The sequence below is a fragment of the Aquarana catesbeiana genome, linkage group LG06 (genome assembly GCF_042186555.1).
Source record: "Aquarana catesbeiana isolate 2022-GZ linkage group LG06, ASM4218655v1, whole genome shotgun sequence".
NCBI lineage: Eukaryota > Metazoa > Chordata > Amphibia > Anura > Ranidae > Aquarana > Aquarana catesbeiana.
The window spans coordinates 56,041,722-56,064,276 of record NC_133329.1 but is presented as its reverse complement, the minus strand read 5'-3'; the positions used below and the strand labels follow the sequence as shown (position 1 = coordinate 56,064,276).

The window sequence follows — 22,555 nt, the reverse complement described above, 5'->3', positions numbered from 1 at the left end:
TAGCTTTAGATGAACACTGTGCAGAGGTCTCACTACACTAACTTGTAGTTTTAGCTGAACACTGTGAGCAGGACGCACCGCACTAACTTGTAGTTTTAGTTGAACACTGTGAGCAGGACGCATCACACTAACTTGTAGTTTTAGCTGAACACTGTGAGCAGGACGCACTGCACTAACTTGTAGTTTTAGCTGAACACTGTGAGCAGGACGCACCCCACTAACTTGTAGTTTTAGCTGAACACTGTGAGCAGGACGCACCCCACTAACTTGTAGTTTTAGCTGAACACTGTGAGCAGGACGCACTGCACTAACTTGTAGCTTTAGATGAACACTGTGAGCAGGACGCACCGCACTAACTTGTAGCTTTAGATGAACACTGTGCAGAGGTCTCACTACACTAACTTGTCGTTTTAGCTGAACACTGTGAGCAGGACGCACTGCACTAACTTGTAGTTTTAGCTGAACACTGTGAGCAGGACGCACCCCACTAACTTGTAGTTTTAGCTGAACACTGTGAGCAGGACGCACTGTACTAACTTGTAGTTTTAGCTGAACACTGTGAGCAGGACGCACCGCACTAACTTGTAGTTTTAGCTGAACACTGTGAGCAGGACGCACTGCACTAACTTGTAGCTTTAGATGAACACTGTGAGCAGGACGCACCGCACTAACTTGTAGCTTTAGATGAACACTGTGCAGAGGTCTCACTACACTAACTTGTCGTTTTAGCTGAACACTGTGAGCAGGACGCACCCCACTAACTTGTAGTTTTAGCTGAACACTGTGAGCAGGACGCACAGTACTAACTTGTAGTTTTAGCTGAACACTGTGAGCAGGACGCACCGCACTAACTTGTAGTTTTAGCTGAACACTGTGAGCAGGACGCACCGCACTAACTTGTAGTTTTAGCTGAACACTGTGAGCAGGACGCACCGCACTAACTGTAAATAGTCTAGCTGCCTGACTGTGGTACTAATAGGATCAAAAGAACACCAGCAATTTTCTTCAGGTAGCTGTAAATACTGTAACAAGACAAGCCTGCCTGTCAGTAAGAAGATAACAGGAACAGATCTAGCTAAACTGAATACAGTGTATATATATATATATATATATATATATATATATATATATATATATACAATACACTGTAAGTGCAGCTAACTCACTAATTGTCCTGCCTAATCTATCTAACTCAAATGAAATGACACTGTCTCTCTGTCTATCTATCTCTCTTGCAACGCCAGAACACACACTACACAGGGCCGCCGTGCAGGCGGCCTTATATAGTGTGGGGCGTGTTCTAAACCCCCTGAGCCATAATTGGCCAAAGCCACCCTGGCTTTGGCCAATTACAGCTCTCTCTACTGACGGCGCTGTGATTGGCCAAGCATGCGGGTCATAGTGCATGCTTGGCCAATCATCAGCCAGCAATGCACTGCGATTCCGCAGTGAATTATGGGCTGTGACGCGCCACATGAATTTGGCGCGAACGGCCCATATCGTTCACAATTCGGCGAACAGGCGAACAGACGATGTTCGACTCGAACATGGGTTCGACTCGAACACGAAGCTCATCCCTACTGTTGAACCAAAAATAATTATGGTTAATGGCAAAGTTGAGGAGATGGAGAAGGAACCATTGCTGCAACCCACGAATGCCTGAATCTCATTTTCTTTGGTAAGAGGCCTGGTGTGTTGATGTTCAGTGGAGGATAAGTTCATGTTCACCTAATTGTGTCTTTGTCTACACCATGGGTGGTTCCACACTATAGACTTTTACTTTTAATTTTAATGTTATGTTACTAGCGCTGCATACATTTTTTTATTTTTTGCTTTTTCTTGTGACTATACAATTTATGTCAGCTGCTTTATTAGTACTAGCGCAGTGATTAACTTTGAACTTATTGTTTTTTTTGGTACCTTTATTCACTTGCTGCTTTGTTGTGTCATCATGGACCTTTTTGACTTCAGAGCCACCCATGTTATTGATACTGAAAGCATTTTCAGTGAATCTGTTGAACCTCAGAATGACATCAGTGGTGTCTTTATGTGACTTAAGAACCTGCTCACCACAGAATTGCATATCAGTTGGGATGTAGTGTTCTTGGAGAGATATATTTCAGCGAAAATAGTCCCTAGGAGCCTGAGGTGGGAATTGGCCCCATATAATGATGATGTTGATACTTCTGAGTTGTTTCAATATTTCAATAAGGCTGGACTAGCACTCCTTGATTTTCTGATTACTCGCAAAAGGAGAAAATGAACAAATATTGATGAATAGATTGTTAAACTTAGAGAGAAACTAGTCCGGTTTAAAGACCTGGAGGACTTTAAAAAAAGATCTGATTATCTTAGAAAGCATTTAGAGAAGGAAGAGACTGAACAGAATATCAAAAAGAAAAAGAAATATGTCTGTGATACGGAAGATTATATGAACAGTAAAGTTTTTAGGTGGCAATGTATGGAGAAAGCCAATACCACTGGTAAAGTGGGGGTGGTGGTTGGGACCAATGCGGTACCCTGTCAATCACTGGGAACTCCGGGCCCCTCACAGCCTTCTGCATGCCAGGGTAGAAACATGGGTTCCCTTAGACATGTGTTTGGGTAACCACCCAAAAATTATTTTAGAGGTAGGGGAGGCCCCAAAAGGGGCAATAGAGGAGGCGGTCGTCCTGCACACCATGAGCCTGTAAATACTCATAATAGGTTTGCGCCCCTCTACAGAGAGGACAAACATTATGGAGGGAACGACAGGTACATTATGCAACATCCCCACCAAAGACCCCCACGTTGCAATAATAATTCTTGGAGCCACCGTGGAAATTTTTCACCAAGGGGCCCTTATACATATGAAAGGGATAATGGTGGTGGTGGGTATTGGGGGGGTTTAACCACTTGACCACTGGGCACTTAAACCCCCTTCCTAACCAGCCCAATTTTCAGCTTTCAGGGCTCTCACATTTTGAATGACAATTACTCAGTCACGCAACACTGTACCTATATGAAATTTTTGTCCTTTTTTTTAGTTTTTTGTACTATAAAAGAAAAAAATACCGAAAATTCTGTTAAAAAAATGCATTTTTCTTAGTTTCCGTTATAAAATTTTGCAAATGAGTAATTTTTCTTCATACATTTTGGCCAAAATTTATACTTCTACATATCTCTGGTAAAAAATAACCCAAATCGGTGTATATTATTTGGTCTTTGTGAAAGTTATAGAGTCCACAAGCTATGGTGGCAATCTCTGAAAATTGATCACACCTGAAGTACTGATGGCCTATCTCATTTCTTGATACCCTAACAAGCCAGGAAAGTACAAATTCCCCCTAAATGACCCCTTTTTGGAAAGTAGACATTCCAAGGTATTTAGAAAGAGGCATGGTGAGTTTTTTGAACTTGTAAATTTTTCCCACAATTCTTTGCAAAAATCAAGATTTTTTTTTTAAACAAAATTGTTATATTAGCAGATTATTTCTCACACACAGCATATGCATAGCACAAATTACACCCCAAAACACATTCTACTACACCTCCTGAGTACGGTGATACCACATGTGTGAGACTTTTACCCAGCGTGGCCAAATACAGAGGCCCAACATGCAGGGAGCGCCATCAGGCGTTCTCTGAGCATAAATTGCACATATAATTTCTTGACTACCTCTTACACTTTTGAAGGCCCTGGAGCACCAGGACAATGCAAAAATGACCCCATTTTGAAAAGAAAACAACCCAATGTATAATCTATGAGGCATAATGAGTCTTTTGAACATGTAATTTTTTTCTACAAGTTACTGGAAAATGTGTAAAGAAAATGAAAATGCATTTTTTTTTACACAAAGTTGTCTATTTATACAATATTTCTAACACATAGAATGTACATACCAAAAATTACACCACAAAATATATTCTCCTACTTGTCCCGAGTATAAAATACCACATGTGTGAGACTTTTACACAGCCTGGCCACATAGAGAGGCCCAACATGCAGGGAGCACCATCAGGCGTTCTAGGGGCATAAATGTCAAATCTAATTTGACTACCTATTGCAGACTGAGCATGAATGAGTACAGCTGGGTACGGCTGGGTATGGCTGGGTATGGATGAGATGGCTGGGTAAAAAGAAACATAGAGCCAGAGGGGGGAAGAGGACATGGTCAAAAAAGAAGGAGGGTTTAACAGACACTGGGCTATTCAATCTGAGCACAGCCCCTCTTTCTGATGAAGAGAGGTGCTATTAAACCATGGCCTTATATGGATATCCATAAGTACATTCGCAAACTTAATGTACAGACAGATATTCTCTCTAACCCTATTCGTAATAGGACTATCTTTCCATCTGAGTTTCAACATACCACCCTGTCAAATGCTTCATTGTTTAACCCTCCCAGCCATTCAGCCCCTTCATTTGGAGTTTTAAGGGACCTAGTATTCAAAGATCTTGATAAACTGACCGTGAAGAAAAAGAGGGTGGATTTAGTCTTTAAAAGGGGTTTGGATTCCCTCAAGCAAAGGAATGACATTACCGTCTGCCCGGCTGATAAGGGGGGGCGGTATTGTCATTCTTGACAGTGCTGCCTACGTGGAGGAAATTAATAGAATTCTGTCTGATAATGATACATATTTTCCTCTTGGAAGTAATCCGACTCAAAAATATAAGAACGAACTTCAGGTGATAGTAGATGAGGGTTTCAATAAAGGTATTTTGAACAAGAAGGAGACGTTTTATTTGATCCCGGTAGCACCTTGCATTCCGGTGATCTACTACCTCCCAAAAGTTCATAAGAACCCCCTGAATCTACCTGGCTGTCCTATAACTAGCGGAATTGATTCCATTACCTCTAGGATTGGGAGGTACATAGAACATTTTTTGTAACCTCTCGCCTCTAAAACTCCTTCCCATCTTAAAGGCAGCACACAGGTCATTAATATTCTGAGACAAATCACTTGTAAAGAAGGGTATATTATGGCTACCGCTGAGGTGGCTTCTTTATACACCATTATTTCCCATCGCCATGGTAGAGAAGCTGTGAAGTGTTTTTTGAAAAGAGTCCACTGCACCACAAAACCACTTCACTTGAATCATAGATGGCTGGATCTTGTAGTCTCACCAGATGGAAGTTCAAAGGTGCATGCATAGAATACAAGAAAGCAACTCCTCATGGTGTAGTATATTAAAACAAGGATCACATTTATTTAAAAACAGCCAGGGTATTCACATTTTAGAAAATAAAAACAAGCATATCATGTTATGGATAGCATTTGTTTCCAACCACAAAGATGGCCGCGGTCGACACATGTCGTGACGTCAGAGCTCCACCCTATGTGGCGTTTCGTCCAAGAGAACAACATCAGGGGCGTGGTCAGAGCTCGTTGTATTTTCTTTATATAGGAGGGAGGGCGGAATAGAAACACCCATTTCCCCTGCACTCCAAGCCTCTCTCCCATCCGCCGGGAAGCAGAACCACACCCAAACCGGATGTTTATGCCAAGGCTTAGATGTACATGGCTAACCACACCCATGGCAGCCATGTTTAGGGAGACAGATAGAAACACATTATACAGTATGCCCATCTTGTCTCTGAGAGAGGGAAGGAGAGAAAAACCCGGGCCAAATTGGAAATAAAAATAGTAGATAAAATGAGAGTGCTTGAGATATCCAAAAATGAACATAAAAGTAACAATAGGATATTAATAAAATTTACAGCTTAATCAAAGCTGACTATATAATAGATGTAATGCCGCCATCTAGTGGTTGAAAACAGGTAATACAGAAAAATCAAATACCGTATTTATCGGCGTATAACGGGCGCCAGCGTATAACATGCACCACAAGTTTAGGAGGGAATTTTAAGGAAAAAAACTTTTTAAGGAAAAAAACTTACATTTAAATGCCCATCAATGCAGCCTTATCAGTGTCCATCTGCAACTTTGTCAGTGTCCATCTGCAGCTTTGTCAGATCATTTGCAGCCTTATCAGTGTCATTTGCGTCCTTATCAGTGTCATTTGCGTCCTTGGCAGATCATTTGCATCCTTGTCAGTGTCATTTGCATCCTTGTCAGTGGCATTTGCAGCCTTATTCGTGTCATTTGCATCCTTATCATTGTCATTTGGAGCCTTGTCAGATCATTTTCGGTTTAAATATAGCGCCGCTGCTGAGATACACAGAGCTGGTCTCGGCTCTTCTCGGCTCCGCTCATAGTCCTTCCCACCAGTGGACCTGTGTTATGTCCATCACAGGGCGGGACAGGGCAGGACTGGGTGGGACTACGAGCGGAGCCGAGAAGAGCCGAGACCGACTCTGTGTATCTCGGCAGAGGCGCCATATGAGTGACTGAGTGACTGAGCGGAGCCGAGAAGAGCCGACATACATAGCTGAGTGTACTCGGCTAGGTTCGGCTAGCTCCGCTCATAGTCACGCCCAGTCCCTGTGTTATGTCCATCATAGGGCGGGACTGGGCGTGACTGTGAGCGGAACTAGCCGAGCCCAGCCGAGTACACTCGGCTATCTATGTATATCGGCGGCTGGCTCGCTCCGCTCACAAACAGCGGGGAGGATCGGCGGGGATCGGCGTATAACACGCACCTGCGATTTTCCCCTGATTTTAAGGGGAAAAAAAGTGCGTGTTATACGCTGATAAATACGGTATATAAGAACAACATAGAGAAAAACCTAGCTAAAAAATACTATGAACCTATCCTCATAGGTAGAGACTTTCAGAGCTGATCGTTGAATAGGTCAGGGCTCTGCTAATCTATTTATGGCGTTCTCCCCAACACAAAACTCCGGCTGCTTTGATCATATGTGATGAAGAACTTGTCAGGAGTTCTCATCCCATTCTATGTTTAAGCCAAGTGGTCTATAAGATTTTAAACAAAAAATCCACCAGGTCTCCATCTTTGAGATCTCCCTCCTAATATGGCTGCCTCTCCAATGCAGATCAAACCTATCTATAGCCATAAAAGATGTACCTTTTAGGCTCTTATCATGACACAAAGCATAGTGCTTTGATAAACTATGATTCAAAAAGCCTTTATGAATATTCACCAGATGCTCCTTGAGTCTAGTTTCTAGCTTGCGAATAGTGTGACCCACGTAATGTAGGCCGCTGCATTTGTACGCTGCAAAAGCCAATATAAAGGAACAGCAGTGGTTAAAATAAAGCACTTGTGGGTTCAACTAATATTTTTTTTGTATAATTCTCCTTTAAGGGGGCATGGCAGGGTGTGTGTCCTATGCCTACATACATTTGCAAATAGGTGTCCCTCGGTCCCATCTCAAAAAGTTGGGCGGTATGCCAATGTAAATGAATTAAAACGCCTGTGATCTGCCAAAAAAGAAGCTCATGTACTTTTTTGAGCGACGGGCGTTTTGCTTTAGATGACAGAACGCTCAAGATGTGAAAAGAGCCCATTGAAATGAACGGGATTTGTCTTGTTGGGCATTTTTAGAGCTGAGGCTTAGAGCAGAAAAACGCCCAAAAACACCTAGGTGTGAACAGAGCCTAACAATAAATGTCTCTTATTTGCTCCCTTTTTTTTTAATATACAATTTAAAATGTTTTGTTATAGCTGTTCAATGCCCGTTCATCCTGACAGAAATCATGTGAGCTGATAACTTCCTTGCTTCCATTTCTCTCTGAGGACTACAGAACCCCTCCCCATTATGCAGATGAGGGCAAAGAGGAGGTTTGGAGGTTTTCTATAGTTTTAATACACTTTCTGTGCTATGGTGACAACACTGCACCTTCATAAATACAATACAATGAGCGTTGTCACCTTAAAGTGGTTGTAAAGGCTAAACATTTTTTACCTTAAAGTTGATGTAAACTGTCACATATACCCAGTGAAGTGAACAGCCTCGGGTGATACACAGAGATAAAATAAATCTCCCTATATAAGTTTTACATGTATATCCGCTGTCTTCATCTTTATATTCTGTTTAGAAAGTTCACACCTTGTTAAGAGATTTTCTCTTCCTGGCTAGCACTGCAGTGAAGCCTGGGCATACAGCCAAGGCAGCTGATTGGAGGAAAGGCACACACCCGCTCTCCTCATAGGTAGAGACTTTCAGAGCTGATCGTTGAATAGGTCAGGGCTCTGCTAATCTATTTATGGCGTTCTCCCCAACACAAAACTCCGGCTGCTTTGATCATATGTGATGAAGAACTTGTCAGGAGTTCTCAGGCTAATAAAAGAAGAATGGAGCAGGAGACAGCTACGGGACTTAGTGCTTTGGAGAGAGATAAGAAAACACTGCAGATATATGTGCCCAGCTCAAATTTCATGAATCGGGTTTACATCCACTTTAATGCATTCCTTGCATTAAGGTAAAAAATGTTTAGGCATCAGAATCACCCCTCATTGCCCCTTATACTTACATGAGCCCTCATTTGATCCAGTGCTGTGCACATCTGCAGCTTTTCTCTCTCCTCACTTCCGGGTCTGGTTGGCTTTGCTGGGGCACCAGGAGTCATTGGCTTCCAGTGCCGTCAATCAAAACCAGTGGTGGGGGGGGAGGGCCGAGTCCCACTGTCTATGTCAATGGACGCAGCAGCGGGGCCCAGGTGTGGGCATGCACAAGTGCCTCCATGAGAAGCGGCTTCCCATGAGAGCACTGGACATAGGGGAAGGGCGAGGAGCGTCGGCGGGGGACCCAAATAAAGGAGGTTCCTTGGGCGGCTCTGCGCAAGTTCACTGCACTGAGCAGGTAAGTATATAGACATGTTTGTTATTTAAAAAAAAATACCTTTACAATCACTTTAAGACAAGAATTATGTTACTAGCAGGATCACCTAGAGGCATTAAAGGGAAAAAAGAAAACAAATGCAGCTAATGCTGTTTGTTGTACATCTAAGAACTGGTAAATTGCAATATTAATACATTATTGTTTTTGGGTTTATATACACTTTAATGGCAGATGATAGATCAGTTAGTGCTTCCTGGATCACCTAAGGTTTGTGCCTGTTGGCTATCGTGTGAATCCCACAGTTCCTATAGTTAGGGCTTTATCTACCACAGTCTTTCTCAACTTTTTCAACACAGAGGAATCCTTGAAATAACTTTCTGGTCTCAGGGAACCCTTGCTAGTAATTACTATATCAACAACTCATTATACATTTGTGTGCTGGTCAGTGGGAAGAATGCTCTTTACACTTGTGGTCATTGGGAAGAATTACTCTCTTACAGATAGCTAAAAAGATCAATGATGTCAGTGGGAAGTTATCTGAGAGGCATAAATCATTGCTCAAGGAACTTCAAGCAACCTCTGGAGGAACCCGAGGGTTCCACAAAACCCTGGTCTACCATGAGTAGGATTGGAAATAGTCTGTCCTTTTAGCTATTTTATTGTCTTCTTTTACTTGATAATTGTTGTTTAAAAACGTCCCTGGACTTCCAAAGGTTCTCGGGACACCAACCTTGGTTGCCTTTTGGATGACTTTACTCTGTCGGGTCAAAGAATTGGGGGAGGAGTGTGACTGTATGTGAAAAAGCTTGGTCTGTCTGACGCAGTAATAGCAAACATAGAAAAAACAAATTTTATCGGGAACTATCCTACCCAACAGAGTAGACATAGAAAAAACACCTCGTACCAAAAGGTACGGTGAGGAACCCCTTGGGGTCGTTAATAGACAGATCAAGCCCACAGTAAAAAAGTATAAATTTTATTACACAAATTCAACATGTACAAACAATACATACAATACATAAAAACCATATCTGATACCCTGATTGATACAGTTGTATAGAAGAATCACCATCCTGGTGCATGGGATTGGCGGAGATCAATACAGTGTTAATAAAAATGCCGTGTGCTGTGTGTTGCATTGTTTGCTATTTAGCTGAACAGTTATTAAGATTATTACTCTGTACTTATATGTATCTATATATATTTTTATACTCTTTGTAGAAACCTTATATCCATTTGATTCAATAACAATAAAACCTCTGAAGAAGGACTATGTGTCCGTAACATGTAAGGTGTAATTAACACTGTATTGATCTCCGCCAATCCTTTGCACCAGAATGGTGATTCCTCTATATAACTGTATCAATCAGGGTATCAGATATGGTTTTTATGCATTGTATGTATTGTTTGTACTTGTTGAATTTGTGTAATAATATTTATACTTTTTTACTATTGGCCTGATCTGTCTATTAACGACCCCAAGGGGTTCCTCACCGTACCTTTTGGTACGAGGTGTTTTTTCTATGTCTACTCTGTTGGGTAGGATAGTTCCCAAAAAATATCAACTTGGTGTCCTATGCCCACCTCTACAACCGGCCTTGTGAGCTTACATGGTGACAGAAGTCCTCTGTGAAACCTATTATCACTCCATTAAAAATAGGCACATAAACACATATACAGTATGTATTCTCCTATATATTGTAATAGCCCTGAATTCACAACAGACCATGTAGCCATCACTCACCTGTTAGCCCCCAGTCACCGTATTAATCTCCCCTTTCACCTGTGTATATATAGCTGAGTGTGTGTATTATCACTTCGCATGCCACATGTTTTATTAATTCTCAAGAACTCTCTGATATCATATAATAATTTAATTGAATTAACTCCTTCCATACCACGCTCCTCCATTTCTGGCCAGTATAATATATGGGCAACTGAAAGGGAGACGTGGAGTTAATATAAGAGGTAATATGTGACTTCTATTTATCCCTTTTTTATTATTCTATTGAACATAATCTGTTCTTTAATCTTTTTAATAACCCTTCCCATAACATATTTAGCATCTGAACGCTCCAGACTGAGGCCGTATTTGATGAACTGGAGGGATATAAAATAATAATTAAATATGTTTACTCCTTTTCCTAACTGGCAAAAGGATACTTTTTCCACAAGAAATTTTTTGGATGTAGTTATCCAAATCATCCCCAAACAGCCGTTCACCGTGGAAAGGAAAACTAGCCAGGAGCTTTTTGCATGGCGCTTTGGCTGACCAATTTTTCAACCATAGTATCCTACGCATATGCACCAGCCCAAGCGTAAGGCGCAGGGCGTGAAGAATAGAATCTCTCATAGCGTCTATTGCAAAACATAAAGCCCCTGGTAGCTTGGCTAAATCCTGGACCTGCTGATCAGGGATAACCTTGAGCACCTGTTTAAACTGGTCTTTCAAGGATTGACATACACCAATTGCTGCCACTGCAGGTTGAGTCACTGAACTTGCCAGAGAAAATGCGTTTTTTAATAGGAATTCCAATTTATTATCTGTTGGATCCCTAAGCATTTAAGCATTGTCTACCGGAACAAGTCAAACTTTTATTCACAGAGGATATAGCAGCGTCAATTGCTGGTATCTCCCACCTTTTAGTGAATTTTTCCTCCCTAGGATAAAGTGTTGAAAACTTTTTAGGAGAGAAAAAATGCTTATCTGGGTGATCCCACTCAGAATACATAAGCTGTTCCAGCAATGAATGGACAGGGAAGGCACGCAAGGCTTAAAACCAAACAAGAAGTGGGCTTATCAACCGACTCAGTTAAGGGTAGCATAAAAGTGGAGCAGACCAACACAGTAAGAGATCTTTCAGATTGTGAAGCTGAAGGAGATCCTTCCGCATTTGACCCCTCAGGAGAGGAGTCATCAGCCTCTTTACAGTCCCCTGAGGGAAATTCATCTTCTCCCGCCCCCAGTTCCTCTGTTTGAGTCCCAGGTAGTGGAAGGGGACCTGTTGCGTTTTGTCCCATTCTGGGAAGATGCGATTAAAGCTGCTAACCTTTCTTCCAATCCTATCATAGCTGAGGAAAAAACCTCTTCAGTAATATAGACAGGGGCTGCAGTGTTGGAAACAGTTGCAACATTTGACGGCCCTGATGGCTCACTCTGACCAGCCACCCCAGATCTATCAGGGGAGGATGCCATTGTAGAGATGAGACTAAGTTTCTTAGAGCTTGAGGGAGACCCTTTGGAGCCCTTTTTTGTGGTGTTTCTACCTCCCCTTCTGACCATAGCCTGATGCACAAATGCAGAGGTACTACCAGAAGAAATTGCACCCACTGCTTGAGCAAATAGTCCAGCAACTGCTGCTGCTATTAATGCTCAGCCTGATGCTCAGTAAATGTGCCAAGGGAATGCCTGTGTCACCACTTACATGCCCCCTTCTGCTCTTGTGTCCCTCCAACAGCTGCAGTCAGCAAAATGGAGCTTTTGATAATGCACTCCCATGCTGGGCGTTGCTGCACGCTAACGCTGTGCCAAGCCATGCCCCCTTCGTCTTCCCACCGCACCCCCCTGCTCCTTTCAAAAGAGTGTTTTCCCGCGCGATCGCGGGCCTCCGATCTGACGGGATCGGCGTGTGTGTGTGGGGGGGGTGGGGGGGTGGTGGCGAGGAGGAGAGCAGATGACAGACCACCGTACAGAGGCGGTGAAAGAACAGAGTGGCATCGCCGATCATTCTGCGCTTCGCCCTACCTATCCGGTAAGGGGGAGAGCTTCTGTCCAGGTGGGGGGTGTTTTTGGAAAAAATCCCCCCCAACATCTTACCGGAGGCCTGAGACTGCTTGGAGGAAGCCTGCAGCTTTTGCTGACACAGAGCGATCTATGGAAAGCATGAACAAGGTACGTGCTCTATACAGCCCCCAGTGGTAACTTTAGGCATGACAACATTTACTTTTAAAGGAGACAATCCATAAGAAAATGTAAAATTCCTTAGGAATCTCCACTTACCTTATCCCGCCGCAGGGATTCTGTGGTAAAACCAACAGACCCAATCTTCACCCCTCACGATGGACTCCATTAAAAAAGCTTCAGGGACTGGGCCCCTTTTTATCGGGGGTTCCACTCCCCTGGACCCATAAAGCACCCCACCAGGAAGCTTTATGGCTGAAAAAACTCTCTAAAAAGCTCTCTAAAAAGAGAAGCATTATGGGCTAAACCTGGTTTCTTCCGCCACGAGGCCCAGGTACCATTCGATTCGGCCTGAAAATACACTTTGAATGGATCCGGTTGCATAGCTTGCCCCAGCAAAGGAATATTCCAGTGGAGCTCAGCCTAGCACATCTTTACTTGTGACCAACACCTAAGACACTGGCAAAAAAACTGAGGTACTCCCAGTAGTGGGAGGGGTTATTTAGGGAGTGAACTTCCTGTCTTAGAGTGTGCCAGTGTCCATCACCTATAGGTGGCCTATAACCCACATAGTAACTACTAGGGCTCTGTGTCCCTTGATGTACGATAAAGAAAGAATAATTTGAGAGTTAGGGGTTGGGTTGAGGGTTATGTATTAGGTTGAGAGTTAGGCATTGGGTTGAGGGTTATGGATTAGGTTGAGGGTTAGGTGTTGAGTTGAGGGTTATGGATTAGGTTGTGGGTTAAGGGTTGGATTGACAGTTATGGATAAGGTTGAGACCTATTCCGTGTACACACGACCAGTTTTGCTGTCGGAATAAACTCAGAATTCCGCTTGAGCTGTCTTGCATACACATGGTCACACTAAATTCTGACTGTCCAGAACGCGGTAAAGTACAACACGTACGACGGGACTAGAAAACAGAAGTTCAATAGCCAGTAGCCAATAGCTTCCGTCTCGTACTTGCTTCAGAGCATGCGTCGTTTTTGGTGTGTCGGAACAGCATACAGACGAGCGTTTTTTCCGATAGTAATTTGTTCCGTCGGAAAAATATAGAACATGTTCTCTATCTAAGTCCGTCTGAATTTTCGACGGAAAAGGTCTGATGGGGCATACACACAGTCAGAATATACCATGAAAAGCTCCCATCAGACTCTTTCTGTCCGAAATTCCGCTCGTATGTATGCAGCATAAATGGTTGGATTGAGGGTTATGTATTAGGTTGAGAGTTAGGGGTTTCTTTGAGGGTTATGTTATTAGGTTTAGGGTTATGGATTAGGTTGATGCTTAGGGGTTGGGTTGACAGTCATGGATAAGGTTGAGAGTTAGGGGTTAAATTGAGGGTTATGGACTAGGTTGATTGTTAAGGATTGGGTTGAGGATTATGGTTTAGGTTGAGGGAAAGGGGCTGAGTTGGGTGTTATGTATTAGGTCGAGGGTTATGGATTAGGTTGAAGGTTAAGGGTTAGGTAGAGATTTATGGATTAAGTTGAGGGTTAGGGATTTGACTGATGGTAAGGGGCTGGGTTGAGGGTTATGGATTAGGAGTTGGGTTGAGGTTTAGGGGTTAGGTGAAAGGTTAGGGGTTAGGTTGAAAGTTATGAGTTAGATTGAGGGTTAGGGGTTCAGTTGAAGGATAGGGATTAGATTGATTACTAGGGGTTAGGTTGAGGAGTATGAGTTAGGTTGATGGTTAGGTTGAGCTTTAGAATAAGGATGATATGAAATATATAGTTAAACCTCCCTCCAGTGATTAAGTTGAGGTGTAGATTGTCGGTGATTGGTCCACAGCTCCCTAGTCTGCTCATATTTCACCTTCCTTACCTTTACTGCATATTACCGCAACGTACCGTAGCATAGGTACAGTCCCAATAGTTGTAAGGTAGGTGCCGACAGATCAGCACCGCAGCATGGTATGGTATGGTATTGTTTTGAGTTTAAGATACCTGATCCCTAAAGTATAGACTGACCTCTTGACATGCAATGAAGGAAGTGAAACCTGAGCCATGTCTGTTGGGTCTCCCAAGTCTTTGCTACCTATTGCATACAATGCATCATGTGTGTTGCAATTTTTGTCCATTGTGTGTTTCAGAGCATAGTGCTGATCATACAAGAGTTAAAAGGAAAAAGGATGCTAAACCAGAGCTATCAGATAGGAATGGGTAACTTACATTTACCAGCATTTCTCTGTTTGCTGATGGAAAACAAAAAAGATTATGGCTGATTGAGGTCAGCATGTGCATAGCGGGAAAAATACCAATGGCTAAAAATGTCCATAAAATTTTTCTAAAATATCTATCAACATATTTTAGAGATTTCTGCATTACATAAAACTAAATTACTGCATTGTACATCAGTATAAAACACAGCAAAGATTCCAGCTATTACCTTTATTAGACAAAAAAAAATAATCTCCTGTGCACCTTTCTGAAACTAGTTTTATTTGTCACTAGGGGCTCGATTTTTTTACACCTGGGCTATTATTCTGTTAAACGATGAGGCTATCCCAGGAGATCTCTGATATGACAGGGGGTGTTGGTTGATGAACTTAACCCAGATGACCCAGTTGAGTGAACCTAGTTTCAGAGAGGAGCACCAGGTAAGGTTTTCTAGTGAACAGCTGGCATTTTGTGGCATCTAAAATTTTAGGCAAGACTCCTAATTTAAAATTTTTAAAATGAGTAAAAGATTCACTTTAAAATACACCTGGACAATGAGAGTTACTTCATACCTGACCTGCTATTGAATGAGAAAAAAATATTTTTTAATGGTCCAGTCCACCAAAAATTTATATTTTAGTCTTAAGTGATTTGTGCCACAACATCCTGGATTCTTATAAAATAAAATTTCCCCGTCAGGATTCCCAGTTCTGTCCATCCACCATAGCCTTAAAGTGATACTAAACACACACTGTTTTATTTACATTCTCCCTTCTCTTTCTGTATGTCGATGAAGGCACTGTAATTATTTAAATTTAAAAAAAAATCCAAGTGCCTTTTTCCTAATCAATATACAGCTGTCACATGACCCATCTCTCTCCCAGCCTGTCTGCAGGAAAACATAAGCAGGAGGAGCTTCCAGTCCTCTGCTGCTGGACACAATTCAAAATAAAAAAAACAGTCTTTGGAATACAGAGTCAAATAAATAATTAATATCAATAAACTGTTTTAAATTGTCATACAAATCTACAGTATATATTTGAAATCAAATCTTTATTATTTTATTATTATTTATTATTATTATTTTTATTTATACACGGTGTGGGTGGATTTCTGCCAGCCACAGGCTGTGTCACGCCCCTCCAGCTTGTGTCTTAGAATAAGAGGGAGGTGAAACCTCCATGAATCTGCATGTAATATCCCGCCCCCATTGTGTTTAGCTGGTTAGTGGACATGGAGGAGGAGGGAGGGTGTGGGCTGTCATTTACCACTGTGTATACGCCCACAGGTGTGACTCTATAGTCACATGGGCTGCTCAGATGGCATAGGGAGGAAATGCTCAGCATAGAAACTCACTGAAAACTGAGCATGTGCTGAGCTGCCAACACTGCTCTGCAAAATCCCTAGCTGAATTGGGGACATGGACAGAAGGGGGCAATAGAGAGCAGCAGGATCAACCAGGTTTTTTGCAGAATACAGTAAACAAATCTCATTGTGAGTGAGTGAGTGAGTATGAACAGCATGTAATACACCATTTATTGATAGTTTTTAATGACGGTGTCACCCCCCCCCCCCCCCCCCAATGGATTCTCCATTAAATATTAAGGTTACATAATTGCGGAGTCCAGCTATGGAGAGCCACACCTTTGCTGTGGTCCAGTGGGAGGGACAGAGACACAAACAAAGGCAGGGAAATCTTACCATCAGGGTCTCCATCTTATAAAGGGGTTGCTTCACCTCTTTAGCAATGCCCATTTGTCAGGAATTAGACAAAATCTACTCTTGAACTAAAGCTCCCTTACACTGCAAGGGTTAACTAGTCATTCAGTCTAGGGGTACATGAACAAGATGTAATACTTACCCCATTCCTTGCACCAGCAGGGTCCCTCCAGAGGTGTAAGTGGTCTTACAAAGCCTCTTCTCTAAGGGCTGTGGTCGCACTCCTGCTTCCTTCACATACAATACTTTACCCCAGAAGACTGCGGATATCTTGTGGTGAAAGGGTATTACTGCGAGGGACAGCACTAGAGAATCAGTGACCTTTGCAGCCTTTGCTGCATGTTTTTTTTACCTGCTTCCAGACCAGGCCTCTTCTGGCATTTTTTATTTACATGTGACAATCAGCATTTTTGCTAGAAAATTACTTAGGACTCGCAAACATTATATATATATATATATATATATATATATATATATATATATATATATATATAAATATATTTTAAAGCAGAGGCCCTAGAGAATAAAATGGCAGTCGTTGCAATTTTTTATGTCACACTATTTGCGCAGCAGTTTTCCAAATGCAATTTTTTCTGGATAAATACGCTTTTCGAATTTCTGGACTCCCCTGAAGGTGAGACAGGAGGAGTCGGGCACAAAGTAGCACAGGTCGCCTGTGAAGTTGCTTGCAGAAAGCTCAGGAATACTGCTGTTGTGATGAACAGCATCTGCAGGCAGGTGGCACCTGTGAGGTGAGACGGGTTTGTAAAGTCACTGAGATAATAGAGTAGTCAACACAAGCTGAGATCAGAACCAGGTTTAAAGCAGAGCAGACAAAGTCAGGTGGAAGCCGGGTCAAACACAAGAAGCAGGCAGAGGGTATATGTGATACGAGCCGGGGTCAGGGACTGGAGATAGGCAGACAGGTCGGGAACAAGCTGGGTCAGAAACTAGGGAACACAGGAGCCAGGAATCACAGGAACACAGGTAACAAGCTGAGATCAGTCAGCAACTTCAAGCACTGATTCACTTCCTTATAAATGCCCATATGCTGTGCTGCTGGGGATGCTGGGTCCTAGAGGCCTTCTCCTGTTGTTGGTGCCCTGACAGATGCTGGGTCCTAAAGACCTTTTTCTGCTGTCAGCGCCCTGACATGGAGAGAACACTGCTGAGAGACTCCAGGGAGGACAACTGGTCACAGCCAAGAGGGCTGGTGAGTGAGGCTCAGTCAGGAGGACTGGAGAGGCATGCCTGGGAGCTTGCAGTCAAAGATGGGTGCAGAACCAGAGGATTGGACTGTGGAAGGGGCAGTGGAAAGAGGCAGCTGCAGCCAGGAAGGCTGGCAGGGCCTGAAGATGGGTTACTGGGCTCAGTAGCCGCATGTAGGACAGCTAGCACCAGAGACTTTTGTCAGGGCTAGGCTCAGCCCTTCCTTCTCTGAGCTGGCCGCTCAGCTGTCGGCTAATTGCCAGCTCCTATCTCTCCACAGTTACTCAGCTGTTGATGATATCCTGCTCGTCAGTCTTGCCTACTTAAGCCGTCCAGTCCAGAGGTTCTCTGCCTTCGTCAACATCACAAAAAAGCGATCCTTTTCAAGACTTGTTTTGCTGACATCCCTTCTGGCTCCAGATCCTGCTTGCTGTTCCACTACATTTATCCCTGACTTTTGGATTGGCTGACTATCCATTCCGGTTACTGAACTTTGGCTATGTTTTGACTATGTTTGTTCTTTTTACTTTTATTATTAAACAAGTGTTATTTAACTGTACTTCTGTATCGGCCTGATTTCATGGTTTCTGACAGTAGGCGAAAGCCATGAATTCAGAAAATGCAGTCAATCCACTTGTTGGTAATATTTTTTCCAGATTGGATGAGCAGGATCACTGCATGGATCAGTTTTTATGGCGTTTCAAATGCTCCTGAGTTGCTCACTTGGAATCTCCCACTGTAGCCGCCCCGGTACAACCTATGTTACAGGCTGACCCTGCTGCTCCAGTCTCTGTAGAGACACCCGCCCCAAGTATTACCTCTATAAGAGGTATGTCTGGTTCCACTCCGCTTCCCCAGCGATTTGGGGGTGATTCAGTCCAATGCAGAGCGTTTCTCAACCAGGTTGAGATATACTTTGAGATGCTGCCCCAGGCATTTCCCACGGACAGAAGCAAATTAGGTTTCGTGATATCTTTGCTTTCTGAGAGAGCCTTGGCCTGGGCAAACCCTCTATGGGAGATGCAAAAACCTGTTATCTTGAGCTACCCTGAGTTTGCGGCTTTGTTTAAAAGGGTATTTGACATTCCTGCACACTTCGCTTCAGCTGCCAAGTGCCTAATGTCCATCAGAGTGCGAGAACTGTTGCCGACTATGCCATTGAATTCCGTACTCTGACAGCAGAGGTTGCGTGGAACAATGAGGCCCTCGTGGCTGCTTTTTCTCATGGTCTCTCGGATACCATCAAGGATGAGATAGCAGCCCGAGATATACCCAATGAGCTGGAGAAGTTGATCACGTTTGCCATCCTCATTGACACCAGACTCAGAGAAAGACTCTCTTTTAAAGAGTGCTTGCGGAAGCCTCCTGTACATTTGTCTACGAGCTTTGCAGTCCCACCCATGCCTCCTTCACCTCCCATGCCTCCTGGTATTGAGTCGGTCAGTGAAGGTGAACCCATGCAATTGGGTTTCACGCATCTCTCTGCGGATGAGAGAACCTTTAGGGGGAGTGAGAGATTGTGCCTTTATTGTGGCCAGGCAGGTCACTTTTTGAAGTCTTGTCCTACCTGTCCAGGGAACGCCCTTACCTTGAGGTCCTGTCATGAACAGACCTTAGGTGGCATTGTTTCATCCCCAGTTATCCAGAAGGATAAGCCCCTGGTTTCGGTTACCCTTTCTTACGCTGAGTTGTCCGTCGAGATACAGGTTCTAATCAACTCTGGGCCCGCAGACCTGTTCATTGATGCTGCCTTTGTATCGAAGAACTCGATTCCGCTGCATCTGCGTGACACTCCACTTGCCTTGACGGGAGACCTCTACAGCCTGCCCATGTGACTCATGAGACGGTTCCGTTGTCCATGGCCGTAGGGGCTCTTCACCATGAGATAATCCAATTCCAAGTTATTTTCTCACCTAAGTTTCCGCTGGTTATTGGTTATCCTTGGTTACAGAGGCACAAACCCTCTTTTGATTGGCTCTGTGCTGAGGTTCTCTCCTGGTCACCACAATGCAGTGAGACATGCTTCCAGAAGGTAGTCAAGGTTCTTTGCACCTCTTCACTCTCCTCCCTGCCGGAGGAGTACCGCGATTTTAGCAATGTCTTTGACAAAAGTCAAGCCGGTAGTTTGCCTCCACACCGGCCATATGATTGCTCAATTGACCTTCAACCTGGTGCCATTGCCCCTCGTGGCCGGGTTTACCCATTGTTGGTCTTGGAGGATAAGGCCATGGAGGAATATGTTGCAGACTCACTTTCTCGAGGTTTTATCCGCAAATCCTCATCTCCTGCTGGTGCTGGTTTCTTCTCTGTGAAGAAGAAGAGTGGTGAACTGAGACCTTGTATTGATTATAGGGGTCTCAATCGTTTCACGATTAAGAATGCCTATCCAATTCCATTGATTACGGAGTTATTTGACCGCCTCAAGGGAGCAACGGTTTTCACAAAGCTTGATTTGAGAGGGGCATACAAGCTTGTGAGAATTAAGGAGGGCAACGGGTGGAAAACTGTGTTTACTACCAGAACAGGCCATTATGAGTACCTCATAATACCTTTTGGCCTTTGTAATGCCCTAGCAGTTTTCCAGGAATTTATCAACGATGTCCTCTGAGATTTGTTGCAGTTATGTGTGGTGGTTTATCTCGATGATATCCTCATATTTTCCAAGTCCCTGGAGATCCACCACACAGATGTCTGTCGTGTGCTTCAGAAACTAAGAGAGAACATTCTCTATTGTAAACTGGAGAAGTGCGAGTTCCATCGTGAACAGGTTAAATTCCTGGGCTATGTCATTTCCACTGCTGATTTTTCGATGGACCCAGAGAAACTTTCGGCAGTCCTACAGTGGCCCCAACCCATGGGTTTACGTCCTCTGCAGCGTTTCCTGGCCTTTGCCAACTATTATCGGAATTTTATTTGTTACTTCTCGTCTCTGATCAAGCCCCTGACTGATATGACTAGAAAGGACGGTAACCCACAAAGTTAAAAAGTTAAAAGTCTCTGGAGTCCATTAAGATTAAGGCCTTTGAGAGTCTCAAGGCTGCCTTTGTTTTTGCTCCTGTGTTGGCGCATCCTATTCCTACGTTACCTTTTATCATTGAGGTTGATGCTTCTGAGACTGGTGTTGGCACCCTTCTGTCTCAATGTCCTATCTCTGAGAGCGCTATGCATCCTTGTGGCTACTTTTCCAAGAAATTGTCACCTGCGGAGTGCAATTATGGGATTGGTGACAGAGAGCTGTTGGCGATCATTTTAGCCCTGAAAGAATGGAGACATCTCCTCGAAGGTACCACTGTGCCGGTTCTCATTCTTACTGACCATAAGAATCTCACATTCTTGTCTGAGGCTAAAAGCCTCTCTCCCAGAAGGGTGCGATGGGCTCTTTTCTTGTCAAGTTTCAATTACATTGTCTCATTCTTACCCAGTACTAAGAATGTAAGGGCTGATGCCTTGTCACGACAGTTTTCCTCCACTTCCAAGTTGGAGTCGGTTATGGCTCCTGTGATTCCTCCTGATCGTATTCTGGCTACGGTTCGCACCAGCTCACTTCTCCTTTGGGTGACAAGATTCTTGCTGCTCAGGTCCATGCTCCACCTGAGAAACCTTGTGACCTCTGCTTTGTCCCAGAGAGTCTCCGTACTGCCGTGCTTCAGACTTACCATTCTCCAAAAGGCTGCTGGCCACCCTGAGAAGAATCAACTCGTTTGGGCCATTTCCCAACAATTCTGATGGCCTAGTCTACGTGCTGATGTAACTGCCTTCATAGCTGCCCATTCCGTGTGTGCTCAGAGTAAGACTCCATGACACCTTCCAGTGGGCCTCCTACAACCCATACCCAATGGAGAGAGGCCCTGGTCCCACCTGTCTATGGATTTCATTGTGGAGTTACCAAACTTCCAGGGCAACACAGTTATCCTTATGGTGGTTGACAGGTTCTCAAAGATGTGTCATTGTATTCCACTTAAGAAGTTGCCCACTTCTAAGGAACTGGCTTCCATTTTTGCTCAGGAGATCTTTTGCTTACATTTGCTACCCAAGGTGATTGTCTCGGACAGGGGTAGTCAGTTTGTGTCCCGGTTCTGGGACACAAACAGTTGGGAATTCAGCTTGCTTTCTCCTCTGCGTATCACCCGCAGTCTAATGGGGCCACAGAACGAGCCAACCAGTCCTTGGAGCAATTCCTACGTTGCTGTACCTCTGACCATCATAACAACTGGCCAGACCTAATACCGTGGGCAGAGTTTGCTCACAACAGTGCCTTAAATTCTGCTTCCCAATTGTCCCCGTTTATGGCTAATTATGGTTTCCAACCCTCCATGTTGCCTGACTTGTTTGTTCTGCAGAGTATTCCTGCGTTAGAGGAGCATCTCCGTGGTCTTCGTTCCACTTGGGCACAAGTCCAGGAGGCTTTGCATCATGCTAATGATAGGTACAGATTTCATGCTGACCGCAGACGCCTGCCTGCACCTTCCTACCAGGTTGGGGACAGGGTCTGGCTGTCATCTCAAAACCTCCGACTTCGCGTTCCCTCACTGAAGTTCGCACCTCGCTTTATTGGGCCTTTCTGTATTCTTTGCAGGATTAACCCAGTGGCTTACGCATTAGACCTTCCTTCTAATATGTGTATTTCAAATGTATTTCATGTCTCCTTATTAAAACCTTTGGCCTGCAACCGCTTTAGCACCTCAGTGCCACTTCCTCACCCTGTACAGGTTGAGAACCATGAGGAGTATGAAGTATAGTCCATTGTTGACTCCCGTAGGTTCCGTGGGCGCATACAGTACCTGGTGCATTGGAAAGGGTACAGTCCGGGGGAACGCTCTTGGGGCTCATCCTCGGACGTACATTTCCCCTCAATCCTGGTGGTCCTCCGAGGGGGAGG

The 22,555-nt window shown here is 43.8% G+C and overlaps 1 protein-coding gene across 1 annotated transcript in view; it reads right to left on the bottom strand.

The window, feature by feature from the left end:
- Window positions 1-10,455, bottom strand: part of LOC141147575 (zymogen granule membrane protein 16-like) — a 31,692-nt gene extending 21,237 nt beyond the window's left edge. Inside the window, exon 1 of the mRNA XM_073634800.1 lies at window positions 10,432-10,455. The gene's annotated coding sequence lies outside the window, so the exon portion shown is untranslated. The remainder of the gene's footprint in view (window positions 1-10,431) is intronic.
- Between the last annotated feature and the right edge of the window lie 12,100 nt (window positions 10,456-22,555).